The 17,020-nt window shown below is 43.6% G+C and overlaps 1 protein-coding gene across 1 annotated transcript in view; it reads left to right on the forward strand.

Annotated features, from left to right (window-relative positions):
* The window catches only part of GTF2F2 (general transcription factor IIF subunit 2), a 157,461-nt gene extending 141,837 nt beyond the window's left edge, over nt 1-15,624 (forward strand). The window contains exons 9-12 of the transcript XR_004965697.1: nt 2,085-2,239; nt 4,962-5,051; nt 5,230-5,353; nt 15,336-15,624. The gene's annotated coding sequence lies outside the window, so the exon portion shown is untranslated. The remainder of the gene's footprint in view (nt 1-2,084; nt 2,240-4,961; nt 5,052-5,229; nt 5,354-15,335) is intronic.
* The last annotated feature ends 1,396 nt before the right edge of the window (nt 15,625-17,020 follow it).

Below are 17,020 nucleotides of genomic sequence, written 5' to 3' on the forward strand. Positions count from 1 at the left end.
GGGAACATAGATCTGAACAAATAAAACGGTCTTTTTGCTTTCAGGAACTCCCAGCATTGAAAAGGACTTTGAAACAAATAAATGGCAGCCTAGTGTATTAAGTGCAGCAATAGAAATACCTGGATTGAAAGCCTATGACTTAGAGCAAGTTGTTTACCATCTGTTCCTTAATTTCCTCATCTGCAACATGGGAATATTAAGAGTATCTATCACCCGGCTGGTGTGGCTCAGTTGAGTGTCATCCCATGTACCAAGAGGTTGCTGGTTTGATTCCCAGTCAGGACACATGCCTGGATTGCAGGCTCATCCCCAGGGAAGGGGGAGCGTGCAGTAGACACCCGAGCAATGTTTTTCTCTCATCGATGTTTCTATTTCTCTCCCTTCCTCTCTCTCTAAAAATCAACAAAAATGTGTTAAAAAAAAAAAAAAAAAAGAGTATCTAGCCCTAGCTGGTTTGGCTCAGTGGATAGAGCATCAGTCTGCAGACTGAAGGGTCCCGGGTTTGATTCACGTCAAGGGCACATGCCCAGTTGCAGCTCAATCCCCAGTAGTGGGTGTGCAGGAGGTAGCCAATCAATGATTCTCTCATCATTGATGTTTCTAGCTCACTCTCCCTCTCCCTTCCTCTCTGAAATCAATAAAAATAGATCATTGGGTGGGGGGACGACATATGTACTACTATCTGTAATACTTTAAACAATAAAATAAAATTTAAAAAAAGAAGAAAACTATAAAAATATATATATTTTTTTTAAAGTACCTATCTCATAGAATTATAGTGAAAATTAAGTAAGTCAATATAGGTAAAGCTCTTAAAACACCATGACACATAGAAACTACTTTATCAGTATTAGCTTTAACATATACAAAAAACATGTAAAATATGGAACTAGCACAGAGAGTGAAATGATTAATTACATCTTTGGGGAATCAGGAAAGCCTTAGAGGAGTTAGTATCTGAAGTGGGTTTTGAAGGGGTCTAGGAGTTCACTAACTGTCAAGAGGCAGGAAATACAGAAAGAACAAGTGCAAGGGCATTAAGGGAGCAGCCTTACTTCACAGGGTAGTTGGAGTGACAGTCCACACACACCTTCGGTATACAATTGATCCCCTATTTGCAACATGTTTTTTCACTTCCAGTGATACATAATGCTCCATGTCTACCCCATTGGGTGTGAGGGTTAGGGAATACTTTAAGTCCTGCCATCAAGGAGGAACCTTTCTCTAGAGAAAATGTAAGCCAAGAGGATAGACCGCACTCCATCAGATGTTTCCTGAATTTCACCCTGCTGCATCCTCAGCGCCACCGTAGGTGCTGGGGTCGGGAAGCCAGGGGCACCAAGTGAGACTTGGTCCTCATCTTGCATTACACTGCCCAGGTGTCTACAGATTGCTCCTGTCAGAACCAAGTGAGAAGCTGGTCAGGGCCTGTTTACATTGTTAGAGGGCTGCCCTTTTGCCTTGAGAAATTCTAGGATTAACAGGTAGATTCCATCTCCAAAAGGGAAGAGATGTGTATAGAGATGGAGGCCTTGAATTGTATCCACCAGGAGAAGTCCACAAAGCCAAAAATGAAGTGAGTCATACTCCCACAATAAATGTGGGAGATGAATATCACTTCTTTGATTTGCTAAATGCTTGAGAAAGAAATTTTGAATAATTATTTCCTACAGTAGTAGAGAGGTAAGAGATCTTCTGTTTTCAAAGCAGAGAAAACCAAGGCAAGTTCCTGACCCTGTCACAATGGAACTGTTGGAAAAGCTGAAGCTAAAACTCAAGTCAGCTTGAGCCGAAGCTTTTCTAGTGTTGATAGCCCAGCAGCATGCACTTTCTCAGGTCTCCTGCCTTATCTCCATGGATCCAGGATCTGAGAGGAGAGCAAGTGGGCCAGCCTCACAGTGAACCAGGCAGATGGGCCTGTTCAGTTGCAGCTTCTGGAGCTAGTGAGTACTTATTACTCACCCAGCTTTATGTCCTCTTAGAAAATAAAACCCTTAATCACCTTCAGACAGCATTGGCAGGTGAAGCCTTAAAAATGTCAAACAGTCAGCTCGGAAATCACATTTTGTTAACCACCCACACAGAGATTCATCTGAAAGTCTACAGACCTCAGCCTGCAAGCTTAGTGTATTGCAATGAAAACACCTCTGCTTTGTGGATGTCTCAAGGAGCATGCAGTTGAAAATGGATACCAAGGAATCGACTGGGAGAAGACAAGAGAAAAACAAGATTATTTTAAGTAACTTTTTTTTAAGCACTTTTCATTTGGGCCCAATTGGTTGATTTCCTCATAGAAAAAATAAGAGTATGTCGATCAAAGCTAGAGCATCACATGTGCTAGAAAAGACAAGTGAAGAAGCCAGGAAGTTGGAACTAGGGTTCACATTCGCCATCGTGTCTAATACTTACTGTATTTTTGCCAGGTTTTTTAGTCAGTTGCTGTCACCAGTAATCTGGGATGGAGAAACTTGTGTTTTAGGGGAAGTGGCTGGAGAGGGGCTGATTAGCAGAAAAGGGTATCAGTACTTGTTGAGAGATTGGTGATGATCTTTAATGTCCTTCTGGTTTTAAGATTCTGTCATTTGCCCTGGCCGGTGTGGCTCAGTTGGTTGAGCATCATCCCATGCACCAAGAGGTCACTGGTTCGATTCCCAATCAGGGCACATGCCCGGGTTGCAGACTCAATCCCCAGTAAGGGGTGTGCAGGAGGCAGCCGATTGATGTTTCTCTTTCATTGATGTTTCTCCCTCCCTCTCTCTAAAATCAATAAAAATGTATTTAAAATTTTTTTTTAAGATTCTGTAATTCTAAACCGTGGACCTGGCCAAACTTGCCTGTCAGTCTTGCCCATCCCACACTGGAAAGGGGTTTGTTTCATTATTCTCACTAGGGGCTTCTACTCGTGGCATAGGCCCAGCTGCAACTCACGCTGACTCATACACATCAACATCCTGCTGTTGACAGGATGGCAGGCACTAGACAGGCGTGTGTGTTCCAGAAAAAAACATTCACTACTTGACTTCGTAACATCACCTGCCCCCTGCTGCTAGTCCTCCTGCTTCCACACACTCTTGCATGCACCCTGAAGTATTTGTCTATCACCATTCTTTACTCCATCCTACTCAGGGTTCTCAGTTGTAAGAGGGAGAAATCCACTCAAGTTGACTCAGAGATAGGAAGGACAGCCCTCCCAGGGACTGGCCCTTCCCTGCCTCTCTCAGGGGCTGCTTGCTCTTTGTCATTGGCCTGCCTCTCTTCAGCTACTTTCTACTGTTCTCTGCAGTTTGGCTTCCTGGTTCCACACAGTTCATGTTCCCCCATAACTTCAGCATGCACTTTGCTTTGTCTTGACACGGCGCCAGCTCTGGCCTCAATTTTATATCACTTTTCAGCTCAGCTTCCCACAGCTGGCTAACTCTAACTCTAGATCCCAGCTCTGGATTTCCCAAAAGAATCTGATTGCTGCCTTAGGGCAGATGTCCACCCCTAATCTGATCAGTGAAGAGAAGCATGTATGGCCACAGAGGCCCCCTCCAGTGGTGGCTATGGCTGTAGGGGGCAGGAGTGGTTCCCAAGGAAGGGCTTATGTCTGGGAGCACTCCAGAAAGTGACCGCAGTACCCTCCAACTGAGCCAGTTATTCCCAGATGTGCAATACAAGTATTCTGAAGTCACATTTTGGTAACCATCAGGCCATCATTCCATTGTATTCCTCTCTAGTTAAGAAACCTACAACTAAAGAGATAGTAAGAGTACTAGGGGAAAGGTTCACCATTGAATTTAAGGAAATGGTGAAAACACTGAGGAAAAAGCCCTCCAGTGATTCCCATGTAGTGGTAGAAGAACAGAGTGCTCAACCAATAGAAGAAAAAAGGATCGTGTTTATATACAAGTTCAGCATATAAAGGGCTAATGCACTGGGTGCATAATAAGATGCAAGAGACTAAATTGCAGTAAAAGCAAGTTAACCTACCATTATACACATACGATTAGCAGCAATTTAAAAGTATTTGATCCCCAGTTCTAAAAAGGTTGAAATAATGTGTTAATTTACACACTGCTATGTGCACTGAAAAAGCACTTTGAGCATCTTGGAGAACTTACAGTGATTTCTATCCCTATTCTACAGACACAAAAACACAGGTACAGAAAAGGTAAACCATTAACATTGCTGCCTGCTAGTGACAGAACTGGGCTAGTGCATATACACTCCCAGCCAGGGCCCTCTCCAGCCTCAGGGTTCTCAGCCTGTCTGATTATCGGAACCATATGGGTTGGGTGGTAAAATGGAGACTCTAGGCACTACCTGAAGGCACTAAACATCCCTTGAGAGGAGGCCCTACTTCTATCCTAATATATAAAGAGCCAGGGTCCGTCACGACCAAAACAACTGGACGGACGACCGAACAGTGGGCCCCAGGCCGCTGGGGCGTGGCAGCGAGAAGGGTCTGTGCGCCCCAGGCCACTGGGGCATGGCGGCAGAAGGGATCTGTGCACTCCGGGCCACTGGGGTGTGGCAGCGAGAAGGGTCCGCGGGCCCGGGCCACTGCAGCACTGCGGAACTCTGGGTCTCGTGCAATTGGGGGCGTGGCCGCCTTCAAACCAGACCCTGACAGGAGGGAGGAGGGAGCCCCATTCCTCGCGGAATCGGCCATTGATCAGCTTGCTGTCAGTGGCCTGCCAACCAGGAATCCCATTGCCCTGCACCCCGGACCCTAAAATATTTCCTCAATTAATTCCCTTTGAACGTGCACGAATTTTGTGCACCGGGCCACTAGTATTTTTATAAAGCTCCACAGTTCTGATGATCAGCCAGGTCTGGAAACAATTGCATTCACCAACATTTTCAACCAGAAACTAATAAAGGGTGGACGTGTTTTCCTGGCCATGAACAGCCTGAAAAGTATCAGGCTTTTCTGGAAAACACAGTGGTATCTTCCTTTTACACATCACACTCCATAGCCTGCACTGAGAACTCGGAATGAATCCACGCTGACACTGTGACCTGGACCCCTTGTGAGAAGCCCCTGCCCTCATCTGAAGCCCAACAATGTGAGTACTTATCCCCAGCAGGGACTGGGGGTGTGCTGTGGGAAGAGTGTAAAGTGGCTCAGCGCCTGCCACATAATATGTTTAATAAGTGTTTATTGTTAACTCTCTTTCTGGAGCTACTGTCACTGATGATAAGATAACTTGAATTTCACATCTTTTATTTCTGGCTTTTTCACAGGAAATAGCCAAAAGCTATTAACAGGGATGGAAAAACTCAGGACCTAGGAAAACCAATATTGGCTAATGACAGTTGTTTTTATCAAACAGACCAAATGGTAACTCCAGTTTGGGATAAAACAAAGGTAAATATTGACTGGTCCTAAAGCCCTTGCTAACTGGTTTAGAACCCTGTGTGTTCAGGTGCCCCAAGACCAGATCTCCCCCCCTTCCCCCTTGCCACGCCCACCCACTCCAGGGCCATCAAAGCAGGCAAGAGTTCTGTCCACCCCTGCATAGCCAGCCCTGTACCCCCCCTCCCTCCCCCACATCCTGGTTTTCCTGATTAGGTCCCTCCTTAGGCTGAGTGTCCCAGTGTAAACAGAGGAGGGAGTACTTTTGCCATGAGCATGAAGTTACCCTTGAAAATACCAGTCCTGTCATTTGGGGTTTTAGGTCTCTTGGTTCTTTCTCTTACGAGGTCTACTCCAGTTTCCTTGCCCTTCAAGGTTCAGCTTCTACGTTTGAGAAGATGAGAACACAAAGAATAGATGGAGAAAACACTTTTTCATGGTCACTCCTTGGAAGATAGGCACTTTGAATCATACCTTAAGTCCTGTGCCCTTTGGGGTACTCCAGGCATGTCAAACTCAAAGGCTAATATGGGCCAAATAAACAAGGTTTAAGTTTATGTGGGCCACAAAAAAAAAAGCTTCAATGTTCATAGAAACGAGAGTTTATTTCAATAGAGACATGCTAAATACAAAGGGCTGAAATAAATGAGTAATCGTTAGCATAAAATAATAGAACACTTTAATAAAAATTAATGTTTTTTTCTTGAACATTAACTTACCAGACACTGAATAACTGCACAATTTAATAAGCGTAACGCAAATAAACCTATTTTCTTGTTCTCCAAAAGCAAAATATTTCCTGTTGTGCACACCAAACAAGTCAGTCCAAGACTAATGACGTGGCAATTGGCTGCTAAAATATTCGCTGCTAGTATTAGTGGAGAGAAATGGTGCGCCTGTGTGAAATCAGTCAGCGAACATTGTAGTTCATTATTAATAATTATGTATAACAGAATATTGTAAAAATTAAGTTACAAAATTTTTATTCAAATGTTTCTTACATACCATTATATTGACTGGGCCGAAAAAATATTCATTGTGGTCCGCATACGGCCCATGGGCTTCGAGTTTGACATGCTTGGGGTACAGAGTGGTGAAAATTAGAAGGGCACGTGATGCTCAGAGTTCTTACTGGGTTTTTGCCTTTATTTGCTTTGGTGAGATACACCTCATTGGATAACAGAGGGGGCACATTTTTGTTTTGGTGCAATAGCTTATTTCTTATAACTTAAACCAGCTTGATCTGAGAAGTTGTTCCAGGTCTTTTTTTTTTTTTTTTTTTTTTTTTTAATGATGAATAAATCTTCTTTTGAAAACAACTGTTTGCTGCCTTCCATCCTGAGCTGAAATGAGTGCACAGCTCTGTTATTTACCAAAGTGGAGGCTACACCTACACAGGATCTACTTTTGGGCTTGGAGAGGGTGGTAATGCTGCAGCTCATGAAGACGGACTTGCCAAGTTAATTTAAATTGGTGTGAAGAGCAATTCCATTATGCTGGCTGACAACACACAGACTGACCTCAGAGCTGGAGATGGTCAACAATAGCATTGTACAGTTGAGAGCAAGCTGTGCAATCAGCCTGGGGTGGTTTTTCTAAGCATCTTTTTCAAGGACCTGACAAAGGAAATTTAGAAGCTCCATCAGTCAGACCTGTGGGTGCTTCATTTCGTTGTCCTAGCACCTGGCAGTGTGCCCTCACTTGGTACAGAGAGATGATAATGGATGAAGAAACAACCCATTCCTCCAGAGTGGGAAAGGAAGGAGGAAAGGGGGCGGGGAGATGTGCTGGGCTGAGAAGTTAGCAGTTACCTGGAGGCTTTTGACTATTTGTGTAAAGGGAAGTCGGGGGTCTCAGAATGACTATTTAGCTCAGGCCCATTTCAGGATTAGAAATTAGAAGGGTTTAAAGAAATTAGAGGAAATATTCAAATTAATGATTATTAAAAGCATAACTCCTAACTGCACTACTGTAGCTGATCATGTACAGAGAAGGTGAACCATGCCCACTCAGAAAATTGAGGTCACTCAAAACTTTCTGTGCAGATGAAGGGAGTTGGAATAGCAAGAGCATAAGTTCTGGGCAGGAACACGGGTTCATTTTAGCTGTTTCTCTGCATTTCATTTCTTGCTTATAAAGGATACTACTGAAGTGCCTACCTTATGTTGTTTATTGTAAGAATAAAGCAGTACTTTAATCTGTAAAATAATATGCAAATGTTAATTATTTTATTGGTGTGGGCACTTTGAGTTGCAGATGACAGAAACTCAAACTGGCTTAAGCAAAAAACCATCTGCCTCATGGTCCCTAATATAAGGGATAAAAATGCAATGATGGAGTTTACAGGCCCATGTCTGTACACGCCTTCCACAGTGTTATAATGTATTGAAGGCTTACCGATATGGAACTAAGCCGTGCTCTCCAGAACACCACATTCTGAGACCGATTTAATACAAGTACGGAGCTTACAAAACCTACAGGACTGGTGGTTAGCATGCCCCCTACATTGTCTTTCTCAAATCATGCTTTTAGAGTCCTGTCTTCCTCAGTGGTGTCACCCTGCTAGCAAACATGTTCAAGGGAACAATTGAGAATTCTTGCTTTATTTTAAATTTCCTTCTTCAAAAAATGATGCTCGAGTAACATGCTATAGGAAGATGTGAGAATTGTAAAGTAGTGGCACTATCAGAACTCGTAGGCCCTGGGGAAGAATTTGTGTGATTGGAACTGCTCCCGGAGCTCCGTCAGCTTGGCCTGGCCAGTCAGAAGGGGGATGCAGGAGGGAGTAGGTGAGGGGAGACATATACTGCCATATAAAGGCCACATGTGTATCACTTCCCACTAAATTGTGAACACCTCCTACCAAGTTGGAATTTGTCTTTTTTGGCGGGGAATTTGGAATTAGTGTTGCCCCCTCCATCTAGCACTGTGCTTGGCACACAAGACAAATTTAATAAATACTTGTTAAGTGAATAAAGTGATAAGTAACAAAGTTGAAAACTAAGATGGAAATGGACAAGAAGAGTAGAACAAAGATGTTCTGAAGAAAGCAGTAATCAGAATTAGTATTGCGTATAGGATATGAAGGAGAAGAAAGATCCAAAGTGAAATAATGATAATGGATTATTATTTATTTATTATGAATTAACATAGAAAAGCACTGACAAATTCCATCTGGACTTGATGAGTCTGAGCTGCAATAAGGGCACAAAAGTTCAAGATGCGGAACTAGAGATCTGGAGTCAGTGCCATGGAGGTGACAATTGTATTACAGATGTTTCCCTCCCTCCCGACCCCCCTCCACCCGGTTCCCGCCCCCCACCAGGCCGTCACCACCCTATTGTCTGTGTCTGTAGGTAATGCATATATGCATATAAGTTATTTGGTTAATTTCTTCCTCCCTCTCTACCCCCCTCTGAGATTCCTCAGTCCCATGTTTTTATGCTTCTGGTTCTATTTTCATCAGTTTATTTTGTTCATTAGAGTCCTTGTTTGTTTATTTTGATTTTTAGATTCAATTATTGATAGATAGATATTTATTGCCTTTATTTTTTTATTTTTTTTTAGTTTTATTGCTTAAAGTATTACAAAGAGAATTACATATGTCTCCTTTTTCCCCCTGCCCTTGACAATCCCCTGGCCTCCCCTACCCCCCAGTGTCTTATGTCCATTGGTTATGCTTATATGCATGCATATAAGTCCTTCGGTTGATCTCTTACCCCCACTTCTGCCCCCCTAGCCTCCCCGGCCTTCCCGCTGCAGTTTGACAATCTGTTTGAGGCAGCTCTGCCTCTGTATTTTTTTTTGTTCATAAGTTTATGATGGTCTTTATTACCCATGAATGAGTGAGATCATGTGGTATTTTTCCTTCATTGACTGGCTTATTTCACTTAGCATAATGCTCTCCAGTTCCATCCATGCCATTGCAAATGGTAAGAGTTCGTTCTTTTTTAGAGCAGCATAGTATTCCATCGTGTAGATGTACCACAGTTTTCTAATCCATTCATCCTCTGATGGGCACTTAGGCTGTTTCCAGATCTTAGCTATGGTGAATTGTGCTGCTATGAACACAGGGGTGCATATAGCCTTTCTGATTGGTGTTTCTCGATTCTTGGAATATATTCTTAGAAGTGGGATCACAGGGTCAAGTGGGAGTTCCATTTTTAGTTTTTTGAGGAAACTCCATACTGTTTTCCATAGTGGCTGCACCAGTCTGCATTCCCACCAGCAGTGCACAAGGGTTCCTTTTTCTCCACATCCTCTCCAGCACTTGTCATTTGTTGATTTGTTGATGATAGCCAGTCTGACAGGTGTGAGATGGTACCTCATTGTTGTTTTGATTTGCATCTCTCGGATGATTAGTGACTTTGAGCATGTTTTCATATGTCTCTTGGCTTTCTGAATGTCCTCTTTTAAAAAGTGTCTATTTAGGTCCTTTGCTCATTTTTTGATTGGATTGTTCATCTTCCTTTTGTTAAGTTGTATGAGTTCCCTATAAATTTTGGAGATTAGGCCCTTATCAGATATGACATTGGCAAATATGTTTTCCCACGCAGTGGGCTTTCTCGTTGTTTTGTTGATGGTTTCTTTTGCTGTGCAGAGGCTTTTATTTTGATATAGTCCCATTTGTTCATTTTCTCTTTAGTTTCAAGTGCCCTAGGAGTTGTATCAGTGAAGAAATTGCTTCGGCATATGTCTGAGATTTTGTTGCCTTTGGATTCTTCTAGAATTTTTAGGGTTTCCCGTCGTACATTTAAGTCCTTTATTCATTTTGAGTTTATATTTGTGTATGGTGTAAGTTGGTGGTCTGGTTTTATTTTCTTGCATGTATCTGTCCAATTTTCCCAACACCATTTATTGAAGAGACTATCTTGACTCCATTGTATGTTCTTGCCTCATTTGTCAAATATTAATTGAGCATATTGGTTCGGGCCGTATTGCCTTTATATTGTTCATATTTTTTATCTTTTTTCTTCTTCCTCTTAAAGAATAGCCTTCAGCATTTCATGTAATCCTGATTTGGTGGTGGTGAACTCCTTTAGCTTTTTCTTGTCGGTGAAGCTCTTTATCTGACCTATTCTAAATGAGAGCTTTGCTGGGTAAAGTAATCTTGGTTGTAGGTCCTTGCTTTTCATCATTTTGAATATTTCTTGCCACTCCCCTCTGGCCTGCAAAGTTTCTGTTGAGAATCAGCTGACAGTCGTATGGGCGCTCCCTTGTAGGTAACAAAATGCTTTTCTCATGCTGCTTTTTTTTTTTTTTTTTTTAAATGGGTCCAAGGCCTCTGTCTTGAGACCTGGGAAGCCAGGTTAGGCTTACTATTATTATTATTATTATTATTATTATTATTATTATTATTATTATTACTATTGATTTCAGAGGGGAAGGGAAAGAGAGAGAGATAGAAACATCAATGATGAAAGAGAATCATTGATCGGCTGCCTCCTGCACGCCCCCTACTGGATATTGGGCCCGCAACCCAGGCATGTGCTCTTGACTAGAATTGAACCCAGGACCCTTCAGTCCGCAGGCCAACACTCTCTCCACTCAGCCAAACCAGCCAGGGCTCTTATGCTGTTTTTAAAATTTTCCCTTTGTCCTTAACCCTTGGCATTTTAATTATGATGTGTCTTGGTGTGAGCCTCTTTGGATTCCTCTTGTTTGGGACTCTCTGGGCTCCTGGACTTGTAAGTCTATTTCTTTCACCAGGTAGGGGAAGTTTTCTGTCATTATTTCTTCAAATAGGTTTTCAATATCTTGTTCTGTCTTCTCTTTCTGATATCCCCATAATGCAAATGTGGTTATCCTTGAAGTTGTCCCAGAGGTTCCTTACACAATCTTCATATTTTTGGATTCTTTTTTCTTTTTGCTCTTCTGATTGGGTGTTTTTTGCTTCCTCATATCCAAATTATTGATTTGATTCTCAGAATCCTCTACTATTGATTCTCTGTAAGTTATTTCTGTTAGTGTATGCTTAATTTCTGTCTGGTCCTTTTTCGTATCTTTGAAATTCTCACCAAGATCCTCAAAAGTCTCATTAAGTCCCTTGAAACTCTCATTAAGATCCTTGTGCAACCTTATAACCATTGTTTTAAACTCTACATCTAGTAGTTTGCTTCCATTCCATTTAGTTCTTTTTCTGGAGATCTCTTCTGTTCTTTCATTTGTGACATGTTTCGTTGTCTCTACATTTTGACTGCTTCCCTGTGTTTGTTCCTGTGTATTAGGTAGAGCTGCTATGCCTCCTGGAATTGGTAGAGTGGCCTTGTATATTGAGTGTCCTGTCAGTCTCCCAGGAGCTCAGCCTCCTCAGTCACCTCTTCTGGGCACTCTAGTTGGGCCCCTGTGTGGGCTGTGTGCACAGTCTTATAGTTGAGCCTTGATTGCTGTTGGTGTCACTGGGAGGAATTGACCTCCAGCCCAATTGGCTCTGAGGACCAGCTGCAACAGCGGAAGAGCTGCTGTGCAGGAGACACCCCTATGGAGCAGGACTTGCTTTGGTGCTCATTGAGTCTGCCCCTTGAGTGTGTCACTTGTGGATGCATAGAGTTGTAATCTGGTATGGTCTGTAGCTGTCCACTGGGCGCACTGGCTCTGGGTTCTCCCAAGAGGTGCAAAGTCAGCCACTGTCTTGGAGCTACCGAGAGATCTTCAAATGGGTGCTACTTGTATTTGACTTGGAAGTGTCCAGGCGAGCCCCAGCTGTAAAGAAAGGCAGGCTGGTGCTAGTGCCAGGTTTTGGGCCTCTTATTGATAGGTACACACTGTTATGGGTTGGCTCAGCGAGATAGACCACCAACTCAGAATTTAAATTTAAGAGCCTTTATTAAGCTGGCCAGCTAACCATAGTTACAGCACCCTGCCGGAGCAGAGGCTGAACTGCAGTGCTGACTGCAAGAGTTAGATTTTATTATTAAATTTTGTGGAGGCCCAGAGACAAATGTGTCTTTCAAATTCTGGGCCCCCCAATATGGAGGAAACTCTCTATTTATACTTTTCCCAGTCCTTTGTCTCCCAAATTTGGAATGAGACTTCCAGGCCTTCTGAGAAAGAAGGCCTGCGTGCTGGGAAGGGGCCATGAGACCATATCTCAAGGCCTGGCCTGATCTCAGTACCTTCCTGTCCGTGTGTTTTAGGAACAGATAGCACAGCATGACCCATCTGGCCGAAGTGCCAGATATGCAGCCCAGTACAACACCGGCTACTGCTTGTTTGACACATTTTAGGAAGTCTGAGGCCTGAGCCTGGATAGATCATTCATATGGAAAAACTGTTGCAAACAGCTTGGGTGGGGCTACAAATTGAATGGGGTGGGGTCTCGGGGAATCACCAGGATGGAGCAAACAGTGTGAGCCAGGCTGATGGAAACTCAGATATGGCTGCCAGTCAGCTTTGTGACCAGGGAAGTTCCAGTACAGGAACAATGACCCTTGCGAGCACCCCTGTCTAGGAGAAAGCTGCCCCCAAGTTCCTGCCCCGATGCCAGACAATCCAGTTCCTCCCCGTATGTCCCTGGTTCCCTGATGTTTTCATTTATATATGCAGGAAGCTTGGGCATGGTGGGAACAGAGTGAAAATATCCCCCTACCCACCTCCCTCTTCTGAAATGGCCCCCTGGGATCACTGCCCTGCTTCACATTAACATGACAAAACTCTACACAGTGTTCATGAGCACACTCTTACCCACTTCAGCCCCAGAGCACTCAGGATGGGCTTCTTGGAAGAGCAAAGATTCATCTCCCTTAATTCAGTTTGAGGAATGGGGGCCTGTTGTATTTTCTGGATGAGGGAGCTTTGGGCAGGTTAAAAAATTTTTTAATCTAATCTAGCTGTTGTCCTCGTGCCTAGCAGCTCTGTAGAAGGTTAATCCTTCCCAGGTACCTGCCCTTCTGTCTCTGAACTGAAGGAATCCAGCCAGCAGGCAGTGGACAGCCTAGGGCAGAAGGGCTCAGTTAGGCATCTGTGAGCAGCCATTGGCCATGATCTGACATTAGGCCGGACTCAGAGCCTGGACAAAGCCCCTTTCTCTCTCTCTCCCTTCTCCCTTCCATCATCCTTGTGTTTGTATCTGTGTCCTCAGAGCTTTTTCTTTCCCTGTCTGTCCCCGTTTTCTACTTCTCCTCTGTTCCTGTGTCTCCCCCACCTCCAGCCCTCACCTTTGCACAGGTCCCTGACCCCTCCCCCAGCATCAGGCTAGTCCCTATGCTCAGCTGCATGGAGAAACTTCCCACCTAGAAGCTCCCCTGATAGGGATTTACCAGGATATAATTTTTTAAAATATATTTTTATTGATTTCAGAGAGGAAGGGGGAGAGAAAGATAGAAACATCAGTGATGAGAGAGAATCGTTGATCGGCTGCCTCCTGCACACCCCACACTAGGGGTTGAGCCTGCAACCCGGGCATGTGCCCTAACTGGGAATTGAACCGTGACCTCCTAGTACATAGGTCAGTGCTCAACCACAGAACCATGTCAGCCAGGCCAGAATTTAATTTGTTTAATTTTTTTTTCCTTTTAATCCTCACCTGAGGATATGTCTTTCAATAATTTTAGAGAGAGGAAGGGAGAGAGAGGAGGGGAGGGGAGGGGAGGGGAGGGGAAGGGAGGGGAGGGGAGACCAAACCTGCAACCTAGGTAGTTATGTGCCCTGATTGGGAATTGTACCCGCCACCTTTCGGTGTACGAGGCCACATTCTAACCAACTGAGCCACACCAGCCAGGGCAGTTTGTTTAATTTTTAATTTGATTCTCCACTCCTGCCAATCAAGGGTGCATGTCCTTTGTAGAAAATTGGGAAAATATAAAAAAGTATGACAGGCAGAAAAGATCATCCATGGGATAAGTAGTTAAGTCTTTTCATAGATTAGCATCTGGTATCTGTTTGATTCTGAGCTCTGCTGCTTACTACATCCATGTGATCCAAGACCAGTTACCTACCTTCTCTGCTCTTGTCTGAGGATAAAATGAGCAAATACTTCTAGAACATAGTAGGACTTATGAAATGATAGACATTAGTCTCAATTATGTGATAACCATTATGATTGGGAGTTGTGACTGTTACTGTCAGCCCAGCACCCCACTGGAAGTCCTCTCCGGGCCGACAACACAGGAACTGCTCCCGCTGAGCTGCAGGTGTTGGTAATGATGCTCTGGGTTTGAACAAGCTCCCAGTGGAAGGTGGACAGGTATGGTTGGGTCCCCAAGTACTGTTGGTCAACCTCAGGACATACTGATCCTGGAATCCGTTTCCATCTCCTCATTCTCACTAATCGCTATGTATCACTGCCCGTCTCTGCCAATTCTTTCTGGTTCGCCCTTCAGTCCCCGCCTCTGGCCTTCCCCCTCCCTGGTTTTTTTTCTTCACGTTGTTGTTTTTTATTATTGATTTGAGAGAGAGAGAGAGAGAGAGAGAGAGAGAAGCATCAGCGTGAGAGAGAAACATCAATCAGTTGCACCCTGGTATGCACCCTGATCAGGGTAGGAACCAGCAACCTGGGCATATGCCCTGACCAGGAATCCAGCCAGCAACCTTTTAGTGCACAGGATGACCAACTGAGCCACTCTGGCCAAGGCCCTCCCTGGTCTTTTAACTTTACTTTGTTGCTTCTGTGGCTCCCTGTTGCTTCTCTTGACTCTTGCTCCCCCAAAAAAGCTAATGACGAAAGTGAGAGGCCTCATACATTTTATCTTACTAGTATTTTTCATTATAAAAATACGTGGTGCAGTCTGTATATACATAGTGTCCCAAAAACATGTACACACACTTTAACAGCTGATAGCTCAATTGATGTTTCTTTCTTTTCAACCAGACTAATCTTTGAACAAAGGAAATTCATCCCAAAATGCTGCTGGAAGTTTGAAAACACAGTTGAAGTACAAACACTGCCTTTATAATTATTCAAACTGTGCCTTTAAAGTGTCCCATAAAAATGTATACACACTTTGAATAATTAAAATAATAGCTGATAATTTACTTAATTTTCACTCTTTTTCAGGTTCAACTGATTTGAAATAATGGATGAAGCCAGACTAAGCTTTGAACAAAGAAAATTTATACAGTAGATTTTTTTATCCTGGCAACAGTTGACGAATTGAGGGCACACGAATACCAAACGAAATGATTCTTGATGTTTTCGATTTCATTGCTTCACATTATCAGCAGGGCCTGGACCAGGACGCTCATCAGTTTGAAAATGGGCATTGACCAAGAAATAGTTATTCATTTCTGTTGATTCTTATAAATTTTGAAAATGAACTGTATGTTAATAAACACTGACTTTATAATCATTCTAAGTGTGTATACATTTTGGGGGGACACCCTATGTACATATGTTTAACACAATTAGATTCAATATATATACTCTTCTGCACGTTGCCTCTTTTACTTAATATGTGGCAGGCATCTTTTCATATTAGTTCATGCAGCTCGGCCTCCTGGATACGAATTAGAGGTTTTGTTGTGTGTTGTTGTTCTCTCCTGCCTCTGAATTATGTCTGTTTTCTCCTTGTTCATCTTGGTCTTTCTGTTTTGTGCTGAAGGCTTCCTTGATAATTCTTGCCTATTCACATTTTTTAAGTGAGGGAGTTGATATTTGATTAGGAGCCCTCTGTGTGTGGGCAGGACTTGTCAACTGGCAGACTTTGCTTTATGGTGAGCAGGTGGGAACCTGGCCATGGTTCTGGGGATTCTAAAATGCCAGCATGTGGAGGATCTAAATTTGGGGAATCACACATTCTCACTACCCTAATTCTCCCCAGAGAGTTTATTTAATTTTTTTAACGAGAAAAGTACTATGTAATGTCATGTTTTAGATAGATATGTGATAGGCAATTATGTTAGCATAGACAGCTGGATATAAATCAAGGGGGCAAAGGAAATCAGACATGATGTATAGTCAACTCGGGAGCATAAGCCTGCTTCACCAGGAAGCTACAGCTTCACGCCCCAGGGGATCACAGCATTGCCCTGCAAGGGGGATTAACACTCCCTCTCCCCCCACCCCACCCCATCCCATATATAGGGAGGAAGGGCCGCTTTTCAATCTCCACATTCTACTTACCCAGTCTATGGGAAGGGTAAGCACATGTGCTATAGGAGCCAAGATTGCAACCATAGAGGCCTGTCTGTCTAGCCTGGGAAAGAATCAGATGGGATAAGGTTGCACAGGACCCCAGAGTATCTGGGAAATTGGTTGGTTAGGGGAGGACCCATCAGAAGCCTATGAAAGCTTGGAAAGTGGGTTAGTTTGAAGAAGTGCCTGGTCTCTCCCAAGCCCAAGTTAATATAACCTGAGCCTAACAAAGTTTTTTCTCTTGTGGGGTAACATGCACCTGCCCCGTTTGCTTGCACCTTTTTTCTCCATAGCAAACATGTGGCCCTAGCAACCGCTGGCAGGCAGCCGTGCGGGCTTCAAGCAGGCTCCAAGCCAAACCTGGGTACTGGGTACAGCCGCGCCAGCTGGCCGGAGCACAGCCAGGAACTGGACTAAGCTTCGATATGGCATAGAATCTCTGGACAATGGTTTTTGTATTGGGCTTGATGAATACAAGACTGGACTCTTTATGGTGGGATGGTCAGAGATGGAATATTAAAAATCTAGGGACAACCTATTTTCTCCCAAATAAATCCTACCACCAGACCTCATCCTCCCTTGTGGGTGTCAATGCTTTTCTTGAGATA

The sequence above is a fragment of the Myotis myotis genome, unplaced genomic scaffold (genome assembly GCF_014108235.1).
Source record: "Myotis myotis isolate mMyoMyo1 unplaced genomic scaffold, mMyoMyo1.p scaffold_m19_p_3, whole genome shotgun sequence".
Classification (NCBI taxonomy): Eukaryota; Metazoa; Chordata; class Mammalia; order Chiroptera; family Vespertilionidae; genus Myotis; species Myotis myotis.